The 21,558-nt window shown below is 37.1% G+C and overlaps 1 long non-coding RNA gene across 1 annotated transcript in view; it reads left to right on the top strand.

The window, feature by feature from the left end:
- LOC143679167 (uncharacterized) overlaps positions 1-12,201 on the top strand; it is a 43,689-nt gene extending 31,488 nt beyond the window's left edge. The window contains exon 3 of the long non-coding RNA XR_013173575.1: positions 12,098-12,201. This is a non-coding gene — a long non-coding RNA (uncharacterized LOC143679167). The remainder of the gene's footprint in view (positions 1-12,097) is intronic.
- Positions 12,202-21,558: the final 9,357 nt, after the last annotated feature.

Below are 21,558 nucleotides of genomic sequence, written 5' to 3'. Positions count from 1 at the left end.
TGAAAAGAAGGTCTTCCCATCTCGGAATGATCTGTGAGACCTTTACTTTTTCTGATTTTTCTGTAGATTTAGACTGGGAGTAAAAAAGCATTATCACTTCTCCTCAAGTATCTTGCTGACTATGCCAAAAGTATTCTGCTAGACTATCAAAATTCCCAAGTTCATGGCTCTATTAAGTATCTAACCACAGTATATTTATTGTAAGGAAATACAATTAAGGAAAGTAGTTACAAATACAAAATCATACCCACTTGATTAGAATTACTATACATACTTTATTATATGTAAATGAAAAAATAGAATCTAAAAGAAAGGAATGTAGGGTAAAAGAAAAGCTCAGCAAATCAAGGGAAACCACAACATCTGAGCTCATAGGCAGGGAAGTCCCTGGATAATAGTCTGTCACACTCCCAATTGGTCACTGGTCTCAAATAAAGCATCCTCTCCCAGGTGAGAATTCAAACTAGCTGACAGCCAAGGTCCCCTTTTCTAGTGCACAATAAAAAGGCTATGCACACACACAACTTACCTTAAAATGCCAGGTATTCTATTTCAATTCTTGGGACAGAGGCTAGTTCTCTGAAGAGTTGAACAAAAAGCTCATTCCAGGGGCACCATGCAGATCCTGGGAGAAGAAACAACTCCCTGAAGGAGTTTTGTGGAAACCCCATGAACTCACTCAACCTGGTTGACATCTTTCTTTATCTTATTTTCAATGCCTCATGGCATGAAGTGGTCTCTCCCCAGTGATATACTATGGGTTTGAAGTTGTTGCATTGATCAATCATAAAGATTACATTTCCCAGGTGGCCCATGCATACATGCAGTCCTTTGAGTCAATTTTAAGTCAGAATGAATGGAGTTTCTTATGCTAACAAAAGTTGTTTCTTATGCTAAACAAAGGGAAACATGACAAAAAACTCAGCAATACACTAAGCAGACAGTTCTCACTAATGACATGCCACATCAATTTCATATCCAGAATATATAAAGAAATACTGCATCTCAACAACAAAAAGTCAAGCAATCCAGTTAAAAATGGGCAAAAGCCTTGAATACACATTTTTAAAGGGGAAAAACAAATGAATAAAAAGCACATGAAAGCATGCTCAACATGCTAGCTACCAGGGTAATATAAAGCATACCCACTTGATTAGAAACCACAATGAGATATCATTTCACACCCACAGATGCTACAAGATGCTGGACCCTAATACAATCTTTGAAAAACTAGTAAAAACTGGAAGAAATTTCTTCCTCAAGACTCCAGAAAAAGTTAAATTTTTGCACTAACTGAGAAAGCACCTGTGCTGGCTTGAAGGGAAGTATGCCCCCTAAGAAAAGCCATGTTTTAATATAAATCTCATTACTTAAAGGTAGAATAATCCCTACTCAGTACTGTATATTTGAAACTGTAATGAGATCATCTCCCTAGTTGATGTGATTTAATTAAGAACGGTTGTTAAACTGGATTAGGGGATGACATGTCTCCACCCATTTGAGTGGGTCTTGATTGGTTTACTGGAGTCCTATAAAAGAGGAAATATTTTGGAGACTCAGAGAGACTCAGAGAGAGCAGAGAATGCTGCAGCACCACGAAGTGGAGAGTCCATTGGAGATGAAGAAGGAAAATGCCTCCCGGGGAGCTTCATGAAACCAGAAGCCAGGAGAGTAAGCTAGCAGATGATGCCATATTTGCCATGTGCCCTTCCAGCTGAGAGAGAAGCCCTGACTGTGTTCGCCATGTGCCTTTCCAGATGAGAGAGAAACCCTGAACTTCATCGGCCTTCTTGAACCAAGGTATCTTTCCCTGGATGCCTTTGATTGGACTTTATTTCTATAGACTTGTTTTAATTCTCGGCCTTAGAACTGTAAACTAGCAACTCATTAAATTCCCCTTGTTAAAAGCCATTCCGTTTCTGGTATATTGCATTCCAGCAGCTAGCAAACTAGAACAGATTTTGGTACCAGGAGTGGGGTGGTGCTGCTGCAGTTTGCAAATACCAAACATGTTGGAACAGCTTTTTAAATGGATATGGGGAAGATTCTGGAAGAGTTGTGAAAAGCTTGATAGAGAAGGCCTAGAATGTTTTGGAGAGACTGTTGGTAGAAATGTGGACTCTAAAGATACCTCTGATGAGGTTTTAGAAAGAAATGAGGCACGTGTTATTGAAAACTGGAAGGAAGGTGATCCTTGTTTTAAAATGGCAGATAATCTGGCAAAGTTGACTAATGGTATTGGCTGGAAGGCAGATTTTAAAAGCCATGAACTCGGATATTTAGCAGAAGAGATCTCCAAATTAAATGTCGAAAGTGCAGTCTGGTTTCTCCTTACAGCTTATAGTGAAATGCGAAAGGAAAGAGATAAGCTGAGAACTGAACTCTTGAGTAAAAAGAAACTAGAAATTGAGGTCCTGGAAAATTCTGGGCCTACAGAAAGGGAGACTCCAGAGTATAGTGCCCTGTGTGAGGATTTAACCAAATGTGGAACCAGCCAGCCATTTCAGAGAAAGTCAGGAACGGACATGGAGTTATCCAGGAAGGATTTGTGGAAACTCCTTCTGTCTGATGGGCATGATCCAAGGCTACTGCATAGAAAGCCAACGAGAGTGCTGTGGGACCTGTATAAACAGAGCTGCTGCCAGTCTGGACTGAGGGGTTCAGAGAAGGGACACATTGGAGGAAAAATAACTTCAGAGGCAAAACCGTGGGGGCTGAGGTCTGAAGTCAGGAAGCCTCGGGCCAGGAGAGTGGACCCACCCAAGCCCGTGGAGAGGGTGAGTTTGCCCCAAGGGCAGAGAATGGGCCTTCCACCTCGTTGCAGTGGAAGAGTCATGCCGCCTCAGGCCTTGGAGAGGGTGAAGCACGTTTCTTGGGGTTGGGGGAGAGCCTGGCTGCCACCACATGGAGGGGCTGAGCGTGTGCCCCGGAGATGGCAGAGAGCCCGGGTGCGGCCCCAATGCTTGGAGAGGGTGGAGCCGAGAGAAAGGTGGTCTCCCCAATATCCCCCAAGGTTGCATTCAGAGAGAGGCAGGCGTAGGCATTTGGAAAGGGTGGGACTGCCACTTTCTAAAGCCCTGAGGATAAATGAGTCTCAGACTTTGAAATCTAATGGACTTTGCCCTGCGGGTTTTTGAAACTGTGTGGGTCCAGTGACCCCTGTGTTCCTTCCTCCCTATGGAAATGTGTCTGTGTATCCTGTGAATGTTCCTTCTTTGTATGTTGGCAGCAAATAACTTGTTATGAGTTTTCAAAGGTCTAGAGCAAATGGAGAGAATTTTGCCTTAGGACAGACCATGCCTGTAACTGACTTGATGAGATTTTATACTGTCTCTAATTTTTTACTTCATTGTATTGCTACTGATAGGTTTAAGGATTTCTGATATTGTTATGAAATTAATGTATTTTGTATTTGGGAAAAACATGTCTTTTTTAGGGGCCAGAGGGTGGAATGTGCTGGCTTGAAGGGAAGTATGCCCCCTAAGAAAAGCCATGTTTTAATATAAATCTCATTACTTAAAGGTAGAATAATCCCTACTCAGTACTGTATATTTGAAACTGTAATGAGATCATCTCCCTAGTTGATGTGATTTAATTAAGAACGGTTGTTAAACTGGATTAGGGGATGACATGTCTCCACCCATTTGAGTGGGTCTTGATTGGTTTACTGGAGTCCTATAAAAGAGGAAATATTTTGGAGACTCAGAGAGACTCAGAGAGAGCAGAGAATGCTGCAGCACCACGAAGTGGAGAGTCCATTGGAGATGAAGAAGGAAAATGCCTCCCGGGGAGCTTCATGAAACCAGAAGCCAGGAGAGTAAGCTAGCAGATGATGCCATATTTGCCATGTGCCCTTCCAGCTGAGAGAGAAGCCCTGACTGTGTTCGCCATGTGCCTTTCCAGATGAGAGAGAAACCCTGAACTTCATCGGCCTTCTTGAACCAAGGTATCTTTCCCTGGATGCCTTTGATTGGACTTTATTTCTATAGACTTGTTTTAATTCTCGGCCTTAGAACTGTAAACTAGCAACTCATTAAATTCCCCTTGTTAAAAGCCATTCCGTTTCTGGTATATTGCATTCCAGCAGCTAGCAAACTAGAACAGCACCCAATCAAGAGAAATCCATTTGAAAAATGGTAGGCAAAACTAATGATGTCTGTATTAGTCCCTCAATTTTCCCTTTTCTGGTTCAGTGCAGAGCTTGACTGAGCTCCCATTGTGAGCTCCTAGCTCTATATCCAAGAGAGCAGACTAGCCCTTATGGACATACTGGGCTGCATATCAGTCAGTGCCACTATATCTGATTTAAGCCCAAAGACAGGACTTGTCTTGGGCTCACCTTCCCATGATTTTTCTAGAAAGCAGAGTAGCAGCTTACAGACATTTAAAGCAATGAAAGAAACAAAGTTGAAGCTGTCTGGGGCAAAGGACTATCTGCATTAATTCATAAAATAGAGCACCCTAGAGGTTGAAAGTCTATTTCAAAGTAAGTAGAGGAGGAATTCAACTCCTATGATCTGTAAAAGCAAGAATACTTAAGGCTAAGAGCAAGTACAAGACCAGGAAAAGAAACCAGCAACATGGCTCCACACAGACCCTGATAAAACAGAGAGGTTTTCCCATTAACTTAATTTACAAAGACTGTGGAAAGGTGTGTTTTGCTTTTGTTTGTTCATTTTTATTAGCTCCTGAAACTCAAGAATGTCTTTCATATCACTAGCTGGAGATAAACTTAACTAACAGCTCAATAAATAAATTCCAAAGTTAATACTCAAAAATATTAAAACGTATAGTGTGCAACAAAAGATGAAAAGATAAATAAAGAAACAAGGAATAATGTGACATCCAAAGGAAAAAAAAGATGCAAATACAGAAGGCATCAAGCAAGAGGCAAGACTTTGGACATAAAAGCCAGTCCTTAAGAAAAAACATTCATTGTTGCCTCCTGGCCAGAGGGACATCTGTGCCTGGGAATAAAGTAATTCCCCTATTTCCCCTATCAGTGAGAAGTTGCAGGCATTTATGAGGTTAATATTGGGCAAGCTCTTTTACAAGCTCTTTTACAAGCTCTGTTGAGCAAGCAGCTAACAGATGTCCCAGTTGATTTACAATTATTTACCCTCGGTTCGAGGGAGTAGAACTTCCTGGATCATTGCATGCAGAAGTTTCTGAAAACAATGCCCCCTGTAAGGGGGGTAGAGAAGAAGCAGGTGTGACCTGGGGGAGATGACCCGCTAGAGATAGTACTACAAGGTTCCCGCCGGGACCTTCCCGCCGGCGCGAACTCCCCACCAATTATGTAACCAGCCCTTCCCGCCCGCACGAACTCCCTCCTATAAGGGAAGTTCTGAGGATATAAAAGGGAGGCAAGAAAACATAAGACTACTACTACTAAGATGGGGAACTACTAAGAAAGAACTAATAAAGAGCTCACTCCCAAGAAGCAGGGAGCCCTGAGTGATGGAACCATACTTGTCTCCTGAGTGCTGATTTCTTAAATCAACCTCGATGCCCCTCTCCTGACTCGGCTTCAAGAGCCGGACGTGGCAATTCATTATTATCAAGGAGATGAAGGGAAATTTAAAGGACCAATGGATATGAGGAAAACAATGAATGAATAATACAAGGTCTTTGAAATTCTCAACAGGAACCAAATGATGTACAATGAAATCTCAATGAGATTAAGTCCTAGCTTCCTTTCAGATTGTGAAGGTAAGAAGTCTCTGAGACTGAATATGGTTCTGAGAAAAAAACATTTGCCAATCAACTACTTTATACCTGTTGAGAGTTTCTTCAAAAATGGGGGAAACATCAAGATATTCCAAACCAAATGATACTTGAGGGAGTTCATCACTACTAGTCCTGTCCTACAGGCAATGCTTAAAGTAGTTCTACATATCTAAAGGAAAGGACAGTAGACAGTGGATAAAAGTGGAGTAAAGAAATAAAGATCACTGATAAAGTCAACCTATGAATATTTATAAATGCCAGTATTAATGCATTATATTTTATGGTATGAGCTCCACTTTTTACTTTGTATAGGCTCTAAAAGTAAAGTCATGGAAAGTAATGGCAAACCAATGGTTTGGAATACAGTTTGCAAAGTATAGTTTATAACTATATACATCAAAATTAGATATAACACAAATGTGGGTGATGTAGGAATATAGGGAAAGTTTGTGTGTGCTATTGAAGGTAAGTTCATATCAAAATTATTACAGATAAAGGATATTAAAATTTAATCTTATGGTAATGACAAAGAAAGCAAATGTAAAATACATTCAGACAGAAATGAGAAGTGACTCAAAACTATAAAATATGGAATATCAAATAAATATGGGCAGGCACTGGGAATTGAGCCTGGATCTCTGGCATGGTAGGTGAGAACTTTGCCTGCTGAGCCACCATGGCCCACCTGAATTAGATCTTTTTTTAAATTTATTTATTAATTAAAAAACTAAGAAACCAAATAAAACATCAACATATACAATCAGTAATACCCAATATCATCACTTAGTTGCATATTCATCATTTCTTAGAACATTTGCATTAATTCAGAAAAAGAAATAAAAAGACAATAGAAAAAGAAATAAAACGAACACAGGAAAGAAAAAAAAGATATTATACCTACCATAATCTTACCCCTTGCTTTCATTGATCATTAGCATTTCAAACTAAATTTATTTTAGCATTTGTTCCCTTATTATTTATTTTTATTCCATATGTTCTACTCTTTTGTTGATAAGGTAGATAAAAGGAGCATCAGACACAAGGTTTTCATAATCACACAGGAACATTGTGACAGTTATATCATTATTCAATTATCCTCAAGAAACGTGACTACTGGAACACAGCTCTATATTTTCAGGCATTTCCCTCCAGCCTCTCCACTACATCTTTATTAATAAGATGATCTGTACTTGATGCATAAGAATAACCTCCAGGATAATCTCTCGACTCTGTTTGGAATCTCTCAGCAATTGACACTTTGTCTCATTTCCCTCTTCCTCCTTTTGGTAGAGAAGGTTTTCTCAATCCCTTGATGCTGATCTCAGCTCATTCCAAGATCTCTGTCCCACATTGCCAGGAAGGTCCACACCCCTGGGAGTGATGTCCCACATAGAGAGGGGGAGGGTGGTGAGAATGCCCATCATGTTGGCTGAAGAGAGAGGCCACATCTGAGCAACAAAAAAGGCTCTCTTGGGGGTGACTCTTAGGCCTAAACTTTAAGTAGACATGACCAATCCTTTGTGGGGTTGTTTCATATGAACAAACCCAAGACTGGGAATTCAGCCTATAGCTTTGGTTGCCCACACTGCTTGTGAGAATATCAAGAATTCAACTTGGGGAAGTTGAATTTCTCCCCATTCTCACCATTCCCTGAAGGGGGCTTTGCAGATACTTTCCCACTCACTGATTGAATCATTCTGGAATTCATCAGGGCATCACTCTGGACAAACCAACAAAATTTCATGTCCTGCCTGAAATTCCAAGTACTTATGGCATGCAATCAAACTATCTACATAAGTTATATTAGGAAATGCACTAGTCAAAATATAAGTTTTTGTGACAAATAAGCATTCTTTGTTTTAGTCTCACAAATAAGGTGACATTTTAAAATATTAATTACCACCTATTTTCAGCACCCTGCAATAATGACATTCCTTTGTTCTTCCTCATGCAAAAACATTTTAAAAATTGTACATTGTACATTTCACTATTATTATACACTCCAAGCATTCCTAGATTATACCATCTCAATCTTTAGCATCTATATTTCTTTCTGATTTCATTTATGTCCCCAGCCCTCCTCCCTCTATCATTCTCACATGCAGCTTCATTCAGTGTTTTAACATAATTGCATTACAGCTAGGTAGTATTCTGCTGTCCATTTCTGAGTTTTTGCATCCAGTTTTGTTGCACAGTCCATATCCCTTCAGCTCCAATTACCCATTATCTTACCATATTTCTGTCTCCTGATGGTCTCTGTTACCAATGATATATTCCAAGTTTATTCACTAATATCAATTCATAGCAGTGAGACCATACAGTATTTGTCCTTTAGTTTTTGGCTACTCTCACTCATCATAGTGTTCTCAAGGTCCATCCATGTTGTTACTTACTTCATAAGTTTATTCTGTCTTAAACCTGCATAATATTCCATTGTATGTATATGCCACAGTTTGTTTAGTCACTCATCTGCTGATGGACATTTTGGTTGTTTCCATCTCCTTGCAATTGTAAATAATGTTGCTATAAACATTGGTGTGCAAATGTCCATTTGTGTCTTTGCCCTTACGTCTTCTGAGTAGGTACCTAGTAATGGTATTGCTGCATCATATGGCAATTCTATGTTCAGCTTTTTGAGAAACCACCAAACTGCCTTCCATAGCAGTTGCCACATTTGACATTCCCACCAACACTGAATAAGTGTGCATCTTTCTCCACATCCTCTCCAGCTCTTGTCTCTTTCTGTTTTGTTGATAATGGTCATTCTGGTGGGTGTGAGATGATATCTCATTGTGGTTTTGATTTGCATTTCTCTAATGGCCAGGGACGTTGAGCATCTCTTCATGTGCCTTTTGGCTACTTGTATTCCCTCTTCTGAGAAGTGTCTGTTCAAGTCTTTTCCCCATTTTGTAATTGGATTGGCTCTTTTTGTTGTTGAGTTGAACAATCTCTTTATAAATTCTGGATATTAGACCTTTATCTGATATGTCATTTCCAAATATCGTCTCCCACTGTGTAGGCTGTCTTTTTACTTTCTTGATGAAATTCTTTGATGCGCAAAAGTGTTTAATTTTGAGGAGTTCCCATTTATTTATTCATTTATTTCTTCAGTGCTCTTGCCCTGAATTAGATCTTAATAGAAAAATAGAAGGCCAAAAAGTTATGAAACTTTTGATGTCAAAATAGCAAAATTGCAGAAAGAAGTTCTTTCTTATGAGGAGTTACTTAAAATATAAATGGATTTAACTCTCTAGTCAAAGGGAGAGTTTGGCATATTGGATATGAATGGATACTGCAAATATATGTCACATACAGGAGACTCACCTGAAATTCAAGGACATAAGTAGCCTGAAAGTGAAAGGATTAAAGATAGGGACAGGCAAATAGTAAGCTAAAAAAGAGCTGTGGTGGCTTTACTAATATGGGGTTTAAGAGACTTTAAGTCAAAACTGTTTTGAGTGACAAATAATGTCACTAAATATTGACAAAGTGGCGAATTCAACCAGTACACACATCAATTTTATGGCAAAGACAAACTAAATGAAGTAATTATTGACAGATGTAAATGCAGGAGCAGAGAGGTCTACATTATATTAGGCGACTTTAGTACACCACTTTCAATACTGTATATAACACCTAAACAGAAGATAAATAAAGAATCAGAAGGATTAAATGCCAGTCCAAGCAACTAGACCTAACAGGCATTTGCAGATCCTTTGCCAAATGGTAAAATGATCATTCATCTTTAGTGCACATGGATCATCCTCCAGCAAAGCCTTATGGTAGGTTAAGAAACAAGTTTCAGTGATTTAAAAAATATTGACATTATATGATGAATGAAAGTAGAGATCAATAACAGAGAGAGAACAGAAAATTCACAAATATTTGGATATTAAACAATGCACTTTTAAACAACTAATAAGACAAATTATAAATCAATAAGAAATTAGGAAATAACTTGAGGTGTATTAAAAGGAAATCATGACATACCAAAACTTAGGGGATGGAGCAAAGGTGGTAGCAGTATGCAGAAACTTTCCAACAACAACAAAAATGTCCAAGAACACACGGCTTCTTCTACAGCATTTGCACCATTTTATACCCCCATAAGCAAAGAATGAGTGTTCTTATTTCTCCAATCCTCTCCAACACCTGTCGTATTTTTTTAAAGCTGATCATTCTAGTAAGTGTGAAATTATATTTCTTTATGGTTTGAGGTGCATTTCACTACTAGCTAATGATTTTGAAAATCTTTATAGGTGCTTTCTAGCCATTTGTATTTCATCTTTGGAGAAATTTATATGCGAGTCTTTTACCCATTTTTAAATTAGGTTGTTTTTCTTTTAATTCTTGTGTTGCAGTGTTTCTTTATATGTTCTATGTATTAAACATTGCTAGGTATATGGTTTCTAAATATTTTCTCCCATGAAAGTATAGGTTGTCTTTTCACTTTTATGAAAAAGTTTTTTTGAATTTTCAGAAGGTCCATTTATCTATTTTTATTTTCATTGCTTGGTCTTTGCATTTAAAATCTAAGAAATCGATGTCTAACCCAATATTATGAAGATACTTCCCTATATTTTTTCTAGGAATTTTATATTCCAAGTTCTTATATTTATATATTTGATCCACTTTCAGTTAATTTTTGTATGTGCATGAAATGAGGGTCCTCTTTTATTCTTTTGCATATGGATATCCAGTTCTCCCACCACCATTTCTTGAAGAGACTATGCTTTCCCAGTTGAGTAGTCTTGGCAATCTTTTCAAAAATAAATTGGCCATGGATGTCAGGGCCTGTTTCTGAATTCTCAATTTGATTCCATTGGTCCATATTTTTAGCCTTTTGCTAATACCATGCTGTTTTGACCACTGTAGGTTTCTAGTATACTTTAAAGTGAGAAAGTATGAGTCTCCCAACTTTGTTCTTCTTTCTCAATATGTTTATGGCTATTCAGTAACACTAACATTTTATGATTTTTTTTTTCATTTCTGCAACTAGGCTGTTAGGATTTGATTGGGATAACATTAAATCTGAAAATCAATTTGGGTAGAATTAAGATCTTAAAAATATTTAGTATTTCTATCCATGAAGACAGAATGTTCATCCATTTGTTTAGGTCTACCCTGATTTATTTTAGTAACATTTTGTAGTTTTCTGTTTACAAATTTTTGAATATAAGTCTTTTGCATCTTTGTTTAAATTTATTTCTAGAATTTGGTCCTTTTAGTTGCAATTATGAATGGAATATTTTTACTTTCCACCTCAGATTGTTCATTACTAACATATAAAAATAAAATTGACTTCTGTGTGTTGTTCTTGTATCTTACCACTTGCTGAACTCATTTCTTAAGTGTAGAATGTATATTGTGGATTTTTTGAGACATCTATGTATATGATCATGACATCTGCAAATGCTGAGTCTTACGTCTTTCTTCCCAATTTGGATGACTTTTATTTCTTTTTCTTGCCTTCTTGCTCTAGCTAGAACTCCTAACACAATGTACAGTAACACTGGTGATAGCAGGCATTCTTGTCATTTTCCAGATTTTAGCAGTAAATCTTTCAGACTTTCACTTTTGAGTATGATGTTAGTTGTTTTTCATGCATGCCTTTTTTCATGTTAATGAAGTTTCCTTCTACTTCTATTTTTAATATGCTTTTATTAAGAAAGGAATGCTGTATATCATCAAATTCCTTTTTCATTCATCTTGTAATATTTACAGATTTCATCTGCTCTGTGTTCTTTGACCCACTGATTAAGGAAGGTCAACTTCTTTCAGTATTCTTGTTTGCTTTTTTTGGAAGTTCATGGGCCTGGAATCAAATTTAAATCTCCAACATAGCAGGTGATAGTTCCAGCACTGAACTACCCTCACACCCCTCTATCTCTGATTTTGCCACTGATTGTCTTATTTAATTTGGAGCAACATAATTATCTACATAAATATTTATGACTTTTATTTCTTCTTTTTGGATTGTCCCTTTTATTAATATGTATTGACAGTCTTTGTATCTTATATCAGTTTTGAATTTAATGTCCATTTTGTTCAATATTACTATAACTACCCCAGCTCTTTTTGGGTTACCATTTTCATGGGGTATCTTTTTTCCAACCTTACACTATCAACATATTTGTGTCCTGGGGCTATGGTGAGTCTCCTGTAAACAACATAAAAATTAGTCATGCTTTTTTATTCATTCTGCAAATCTGTCTCTTTTTATTGAGGTATTTAAAACTTAACATTCAATGTTATTTCTGTAAAGGCAGTACCTACTTCAACCACTTTATCCTTTGGGTTTTTTGGGTGTGTGTGCGTGCATTTCTTTTTTCTTTCTTTCTTTTGTTTTGTTTTTTTGCATGTGCAGGCACCAGGAATTGAACCCAAGTCTCTGGAATAGCAGGAGAGAACTCTGCCTACTGAGCCACAATGGCTCCCTATTTAAGTCACGTTGGCAGTTAGGGACATAACTCCCAAGGATGAGAATGGCCCTAGCATGATGGGATTGACAATGTCTTCTGAACAAAAGTGGAAATATAATGAAGCAAAAATAAAATTTCAGCTGATAAGTGATTTCAAAAAGAGTCATTAGGTCATTCTAGAGGATACTATCATGAAGATTCAGACAGCTATTGCAAATTGCTACAATATGCCAAGCCCCAACCAAAAGTTTTCTCAAAAACCCAAAAGAATATTCTGTGCTCTCTCTAAGATTTTATAAATGTTTTACTCAATAGGTTTATTTTTGCAGAAACTTAAAGTCTCTGCATTGCTTCTATTCCAAATAAACCCTGAAACCCAGAAGCAACAGTCTCTCCAAGAATATTAGCCATTTCATTCTTCTACACCCCTTTCCAGCATGAGGAAGTGAAAGTAGTCATTACCTAGGAATACCTGAATAGTGAGAGAATGATCAAATGAGAGGGAGGAGGTGTAACTGAAAAATTAGGATTCAACAGATGTTTATTACTACTGATTCATTATATATATACTTCTTTTTAGTGTCTTAGAATAGCCTGAAGGAAATATTTGAAATTGTTGAACTGTAATCCAGTAGCCATGATCTTTGACAATGTTTGTACAACTATGTAGCTTTCATCTTGTAACTATATGATTACATAAGCTTTGTGACTAACACATCCTTTATCCACAGTATGGGTAGATGAGTAAAAAATAAAGATATGCATAAAATTATAAAAATAACATGTTAAGGATATTGAAAACATACCCCTAGTTAAACAAATGACAAGAACTAATAGAATTACTTTAACAATTTTTCATCAATTTTAAAATATGCAGTCACTGCTTAAAAAATAGAAGAATTATAAGAAAAGTGTTATTATCTTTAACACATTTTCACACCAATGCAAGTGTTGCTTGTGTGGTAGTGTGCTGGATTGAAGTTGTTATGTATCTTAGAAAAGTCATGTTTTCTTCCTTAATCCAATCTTTTGGCACAGACATATTATTGAGTATAGAAACTTTGAATTGCTTCCATGGAGATGTGATACAAGCAATTGTGGGTGTGACCTTTTGATTAGATGGAGATTTGACTCTGCCAATCAGGGTGGGGCTTGATTAGTTTACTGGAGTTCTATGAAGGGAGAAACAGTTTGGAGGATGCTCAGACACTTGATCAACAGTTGCTTCAGAGCCAACCATGATACAGACATTCAGAGATACTTGGAGTGTAAATATAGAGAGCAGACACCTAGAAATGTATGTTTAGAGATACAGATTCTGGCAAACATTGCCATATGACTTCCCATGAGAGGCTAAGCAAACCAGAACCCAGAGCTGTGTCCTAGAGGAGCTAAGGAAAAACCCACAGGTGCTTCTAGAGGAAAGCACTGTCATCAGAAACAAGAAACAATGGAAACAGAACAAGGACCAGCAGATGCCAGCCATGTGCCTTTGAATGTGGAAGACATCAGCCTTTCTTGAGTCAAGTATCTTTTCCTGGATGCCTTCATTTGTACATTTTTATGGCCTTAGGACAGTAAATTTTTAACAATAGGTTCCATTTTTAAAAGCCAACCCATTTCTGGTATATTGCATTCCAGCAGCATTTAGGAAATTAATACAGAAGGTGTATGGGAATCCTGTATTTTATGTATTATTGTTCTGTAAACCCAACATTCCTCTAATCATTTTTTAATTAAAAAAATTTGGGTCTGGCAGCTTTTCTCTTTTAATACCTTAATTTATCATATCACTGCTTTCTTGACTCCATGGTTTCTGATAAAAAATTGACACAATCTTATTGAGGATACCTTGTATGTGACAAATCATTTTTCTCTTACTGCTTTCACAATTGTCTCTTCATCTTTGGCATTTCACATTCTAATCAATATCTCTTTGAGACTAGCTGTATTATGATATATTCTGTTTGAAGTTTGCTGAGATTCTTAGACATATATATTTATGTCTTTCATAAGAGTTGGACATTTTTCTGCCATTATTTCCTCAAATGTTTTTCTACCCCTTTTCCCTTCTCTTCTACTGAAACACCCACCATAAGTGTGTGCTTCATGCTGTCATTCAAATCCCCAAAACCCTACTAAATTTTCTCCATTTACATCTCTATCTGTTCTTCTCTCTGTTATATTTTGATTCTCCTGCCTTCTATATTACTGATTCTTGCTTCTTTCTGTTCAAGTCTGCTGTTGTAGGCCACTAGAGTACTTTTAAATCCCTTCTATTATGTCTTTCATCCTAATGATTTCTATTCTGTTTGTTTTTATAATTTTATATTCTTCTTTATGCTTACACATTGTCTTCTTAATATCCTTCATATCTTTAGCTATATTTTCTTTCATCTCCTTGAATTGATTTAGATGTATTTGGATATCTTTGAGTAGTTTTTCCAAATTCAGAAACTCCTCTGAAATTTTAATTTCTTCTATTGGCTAAGTCTTATCTAGCTGTTTATTACTATGGCTTATAAATATTTGCTAATGTCTAACCATCTGACTATCTTAATTTCAATTTGAAGGTCAGTTTATCTCTCTTGCTTATGGTTTTATTGATTTGAAATGTGTTAAAGCTCTTCTTTGATGCTAGTCTGCTTTATTCTAGACCATTAGAATAGCCTGTGCTTAAGTGATCCAATTTTTTTTCTCATCTGCATCCTATTCTTGCCCTGGATGTGTAGTGCAATTTTTAAGATGGCACATCTGTGCAATTGCTTCACCACCAGGAAAAGCTTTCCTTTATTCCTTCTCAAGAAATTTTGATCTGTTCTGTTTTTGTTTGGGCTCTTTAGTTTTTTACATGCTTTTCATTATCTCTAGCTGTTTGATCTAGAGGGCAAATACTTGAAAGAGGATTACCCTGGGGTGATTTCTCTAAGTCATTATTTTACAGCCCAAACAGGACCAGGAGCCCATGATAGGGATACAAGGACTCTGCAAAGATATCAAGAAAAAAACCATAATCCTCTTTGAGAGTTCCCCTAAATTGTGTTTTCCTGGCCTGCCCAGAAAATGCAGCCCTTCAGTTAACTGTTTTACAACTGTTCTGTGCAGCTCTGAGGAAACACTGCATCATTAAATCTCCACTGCTTCTGCTGTTGTCTTGGGTGTGGTTCAAACAAAAGCAGAGAGCTCATACCAGTGATCCAAATTCACTTATCAAAACTCGTTATCATTGATTAGCCATGCCCACCCTTGGTATTGGGAAAGATAATTATTTATATGCTTTTTATCACCTGAAAACTAGATAGTGACTAGGCCCTAAGGTGGCCCTAGAGATTTGGATATAGTTACCAGCAGCTGCCTCACAGAGAGGCATTTTTCTTTACCATATTTTATCAGCTTCTTCACATTCTGCTCTGCAAGAGTTATCTTGCCTCCAGAACCCCAGAACAGTATTTCAGACAGCTTTTCCCTGCTTAATAGCTGTTTTGTAAGAAGGACTGAGTCCTGGAACTCTGTACTCTGACAACTTCCCTCAAAGTCTCTTGAGGCCATTCCTCTTTTATTTTAAAATTTATTTATTTATTTATTAAAAAAATTAACAAAATAAAAGGGGATTTATTTTGTTGGTTCTTCAGAGGAAAGGCAGCTAACTTTCCACTGAGGTTCTTTCTTACATGGAAGGCACAGGATGGTCTCTGCTAGTCTTCTCTCCAGGCCCCTGGGTTCCAACAACTTTCCCCGGGGTGATTTCTTTCTCCATCTCCAAGGGCCCGGGCTGAGCTGCAAGTGCTGAGATGAGGAATGCCAAGCTGCTAGACTGTGCTACATTGCGTTCTCTCATTTAAGCACAAGCCAATTAAGTTAAATGTCACTCATTGCAGCAGACACGCCTCCTAGCCGACTGCGGATGTAATTAGCAACAGATGAGATTCACCTACCATTGGCTCATGTCCACAGCAACAGAACTAGGTGCTTTCACCTGGCCAAGTTGACAACTGAATCTAACTACCACACAAACTAAAACATTAACATCTGATCATTCCGTTCTACATATATAATCAGTAATTCACAATAGCATCACTTAGTTGCATATTCATCATTTCTTAGAATATTTGCATCAGTTCAGAAAGAGAAATACAAAGACAGCAGAAAAAGAAATAAAAAGAAAACAGACAAAAAAAGATTATGTGTACCATACCACTTACCCTCGCTTTCATTGATCACTAACATTTCAAACTAAATTGATTTTAACTTTTGTTCCCCCATTATTCATTTTTATTCCATATATTCTACTTGTCTATTGACAAGGTAGATAAAAGGAGCATCAGACACAAGGTTTTCACAATCACACAGTCACATTGTGAAAGTTATATCATTATTCAATCATCCTCAAGAAACATGTCTACTGGAGCACAGCTCTACATTTTCAGGCAGGTCCCTCCAGCCTCTCCATTACATCTTGAATAACAAGCTGATATCTACTTAATGCATAAGAATAACCTCCAAGATAACCTCTCATCTCTGTTTGGAATCTCACCCACTAGACACTTTGTTTCATTTCCCTCTTTCCCCTTTTGGTCAAGAAAGTTTTCTCAATCCCTTGATGCTGAGTCTCAGCTCATTCTAGGATTTCTGTCCCACGTTTTTCAGGAAGGTCCACACCCCTGGTAGTCATGTTCCACATAGACAGGGGTAGTGTGGTGAGTTTGCTTGTTGTGTTGGCTGGAGAGAGAGTCTTCCTCTTTTTTAATGTAAGAAATTTAGAGCTATACACTTCCTTCTCTGCACTGCCCTTGCTACATCCCTTCACTTTCAGCTTATTATATTTTCATTGTCATTAATCTCAAGATATTTTCTAATTTCTCTTGTTCAGCTGTATACAAATCTGTGGTTTGGAAATTAGTTTTATTTATGGAGGGTATATACAGTGAGAAGACCCAAAGAGATTTAAGTTCTGTCCTTTGGGCCAAAATTCAGAAAGGCTGAAATTTCTTCAGGGACTTTTCTAGAACTTAGGATCAGAAAGTTTATAGCACAAGATGCTGAGAACAAAACAGAAGAAGGATATCCCCAAATGCAATTTTCAGAGACACACATCTCCATATTGAAATAAACAACACATTGGACCATTCTCTTGCAAATATCACAAGATAACTCACCTGATCAGTTTATTTTGTTTTAATTAAATACTGTTATCTAGTGGGAGTTGAACAGATGAAAGATAAATAGAAAGAAGAAAAGAGGAAGTAATGAAGAAATTTGGGAGGAAGAGGCATTTTAACCAAAAAAAAAAAACTTTCCAAGATGTTCTTTCTAACACGGGCATATAATTTAAGTCTTCATAATGCCCAAATATATGATATTGTTGGATGTCATAGAATCAATCAAGTTTCCTAAGATACAGCAGGATGATCAAAACTCTGCCTTCAAAATATTATACCAGACTATCAGGGAATCTTTAGTTACTAACAAGAATGCCAAAATAAGTAACATTAAATCTTTTATCTGACTGATTTGCTTATTAATATATTTAATCATAAAGAAAAGTTTATTCATTCAGTGTTTAATAGTATTCTGTACAAGGTATTATTCAAGAATGGTCAAAATAATTCCATGGCTCCAATGTTATAAGTGAGAAAAATTAGGCTCAAGGATATTATGAATTACCCAAATCTCCATGTAAGGAGTTATGCTGTGTTGAAATTGCTGTGTGCCCCAGAAAAGTCATGCTCTTTCATCCTCATTTAATACTGCTGTGTGTTATTTGGCAAGCTGCCAAAAAGCAATATACCAGAACTGGAAATGCTTTTGAGAACAAGTATTTAATAAGTTACAATTTTACAGTTCTGAGCTGATAAAAAAATGACCAAACTAGGGCATTCAGGGAAAGATACCTTAATTCAAGGGAGGTCAATGCATCTGAAACAAATCTGTCTGCTGGGAAGTCACATGGCTGGCATTGGCTGGTATCTTGCTCCTTGACTGCATTGCTTTCAGCCTCTGTTCATGTGGAGATTCCTCACTTGGCTTCCGTGGGGCTGCATTGCATCTCTTGGTTTTCCTTGGCTCTCTCCAGTTCCTTACATCCTTAATATCTCATAGGAAGGCACATGACAATGTGTGCTGGGCTCCAAACATCTTCAAACATCTGTCTCTGTTCTCTTTAATCTCTGAGGCTCCTGTCATTTCTAAATCTCTCCAAATGTTGCTCTTTTAAAGAATTCCAGTAAGCTAATCAGGCTTCATCTTCAATGTGTGGAGTCACATCTCCATCAATAAAAAATCACATCCACAATTGGGCATGCCATATCTCTGTGGAGATAATCTAATAAAAAGTTTCCAAAGTACAATGTTGAATCAGGATAAAAAGAAACGACTGCCTCCACAAGATTGAAGCAGTGTTAAAACATGGCATTTTTAAACCAGCATACTGGGCGTGAAATCTTTTATACGGTTTCCATGGAGATGTGACCCTCCAAGCTGTGGGTGTGAGTCTTTGGAATAGATAGTTTCAATGAAGGTGTGCTTCCACCTATTCAAGTTGTGGCTGCTTAATAGAGCCATTTAAGGGGAAACTATTTTGGCAAAATCTTCATTTGGAAAAAGCCTACACAGCCAGATATCTTTGGAGATGTAGAAGGAAAATGCCCCCAATGAAGCCTGATGAAATGATGAGAGAAAGATAGAAGACATCACCATCTGCTTTCCCAGCTGAGAGAGATATCCAGAAGCCAGATACCCCAGTAGGTGCCAGCCACATGCCTTCCTGACAGACTTGTTCTGGATGGTATTAGCCTTTCTTAGGTGAAAATATCCTCTTATTGGTGTCTCAATTTAGACATATTCATGGCCTTAGAACTGTAACTTACAATTTTATAATTTCCCTTAATTAAAGCTATTCCATCCCTTGTGCATCACATTTCAGCAGCTTTAACAAACTAAAACAGAACTGTACCCACAAGTAAAACTAGATCATTTGATTCCAAATCATTTACTGTTAAACATTTCATTACTAAAAAACATCCATTTTAATTGCTAACATTTCTCCCTATCATGACATTTTCTCATCAAGCTTTTGCCTTAAAAGATTGTCAAGTTGAGTTATCTGACTTGTTGTTTCCTTCACTTATCACACAGTGATGCAAATATCATTGATATTTCTGTAATTCTAAAGAGCCTTGGTTATTTTATTCACTTGAACCACATTAGTTTCTGTTTTGTCTCAGGCCCTATAGTTTCAATCAAACCCAAAATCTCCTGTATTTTTACAAACATTTTGAGAAAGTTTTTCACCTCTGAAAGTGAAGTAGACATATAGAAGTTCATCAGTATATAGCTCACTAATGAACAAAAGTTCCACATATATGGGTTTGCACAGCTTTCTTTGTTTTCTGTGTTAAAGATTGGAGTTGATTGACAAACACTTTGGCAGAATAAGATTTATTTTAATTCAATTCCAAGAACCAAGCTATTTATTTGGCTCTTATCATATGTCTAGGTCATTCAGAATGTATCTAAGAAGAGGGAAAAGCAGTCTTACACTCACAAGTCATATGAATTTGTGTGATTAGAGATCACATTTGTGAATTGTGATAGAAAAATACCTCAATTTTCCTGGTTTTAAAAAATTGCTTCAAAGAATTTTTCCTTCTTCCACTTTTGGTCTTAATTTAAAAGTAGATTATATACCCCAAATTTCTTTTGCAATAAAAAATTGTATACAAGATAAAAATCTGCTGAAAGAACCATCTATTGAATAGAAACTAGAAATGAATTTGAATAGAATAGGCTTAGAAGATGGACAACAAAAGGCAACCCAAGGGGAGAAAGGAAGCACAATGGAGCTTGCTTATTGGGTCAGAGGAAGAGAAATTAGTGGGGTATCATAACCCTCCAAGAAGACTATTAATAAGTTAATGGCCTGAAGGAAATTGAAGCATGTGGTTACCTGATGATCAACATTTTCATAGTTATCAAAACAACCACAGAACCTCACATGTACTGTCCTTTACTCAGCATCTTTCTGTGCAGTTCTGTGGTTATAGGAAACCAGAGGAAAGAACTGGTAAAATGAGGAGGAGTGATTCTGTAAATATGGGAAATAGGGGACAGATGCCCATCACAAGGGCATCCTTCATATTTTTCACATTATCTGATGAACCTGCCATCTTTATCTCCCTCTCCAAATTTTACCCACTTCATAATGTCCATTTTAATAAAAACTTCCTTGTTTGCCTCAATTCTCATTCATTTAGCTCTCCTAAAACTCCAGAAATCAATTTAAGTGATCTTTCTGTTCAATGCAATAAGGCACACAGTGTTCAGCTTATCATAGGCCATTAATAAATGCAAGTTATAATTATTATTTACTTCAAAAATGCAAATATGATCAAGTCATTCATTGCCTTGAAGTCCATCAATGTTTTCCCATTGCCCACATGATTAAATCCAATATCCATTAGAAAGGCATATAAGACTTTGTTTGTCTTTCCAGATTCAATTTTCATCACTCTCCTGAACCTATAGTCCATCCACTCTGAGCCATGGCTCCTTCTCCCAATGTGCTCTGACACCTCAATGTCTTTTCTGATGTTTTGTGCTCCACTTGCTATGCACATATTGCTCTTATTCTTCCTTTAGTGCTCAGGTTACAATCACCTTTCACTCCACTCCCAGCTAATTATTCTCTATGCATTGTACATCTTTCTATGGAGTATTTAACATGTTTATTATAACTATTGCTTCTCTATCTGTCTCCCTTACTTATCTTATTCATCCCTGTATGACCTAGGGATATAGTAAGTGCTCCAGAAATATTACCTGAATTAAATTAAACTAAGAAACTCTTCTGTAACATATACTTGGAGACACAGAAATCATGACACCTTATTTCTAATGTGCTTTGGTATCATCTCTTCTTATTAGAAAAACAGAGTTTGACTATATCTCGTGAACTCCCTCAGCCACCTAAGTGCTATCCTTTCAGAATAGGTTCTAAATGAATATATACACTCTTCACTGATAAACTGATTAATCAGTAATCTGATAAGAATTAATTGCATTTCTTAAAGCTATCTTTCTACATTTTCCTTTTAGCCTGGGTTGACCTCAGGTATCCTTGATGAAACTCCTCCTCACAATATCTAAAGTAATGAACAACCTAAATCATTTTTACTTCAAAAGTGGGCATTTTACTGCACTGTGAAAAGGCCACACAAGCTACCAGCCTGTGTCTGGCCCAGACCTCAAGAGTTTCCTGTGTGTCCATCTGTTTCCCACCCTTGATCCTCCAGCTCCCACCCACACTCTCTCAGTTCTGCAGGCTTATGAGAGCCTTTCAAAATATACATTTTTGGTTAATACAACAAAAGTCAGTTTTTCTGCTTACACACAAGCCCCTGAGTATCTG

This window comes from Tamandua tetradactyla, chromosome 4 (assembly GCF_023851605.1).
Source record: "Tamandua tetradactyla isolate mTamTet1 chromosome 4, mTamTet1.pri, whole genome shotgun sequence".
Taxonomy (NCBI): Eukaryota; Metazoa; Chordata; class Mammalia; order Pilosa; family Myrmecophagidae; genus Tamandua; species Tamandua tetradactyla.
This window is presented reverse-complemented; position numbering and strand designations above follow the sequence as displayed.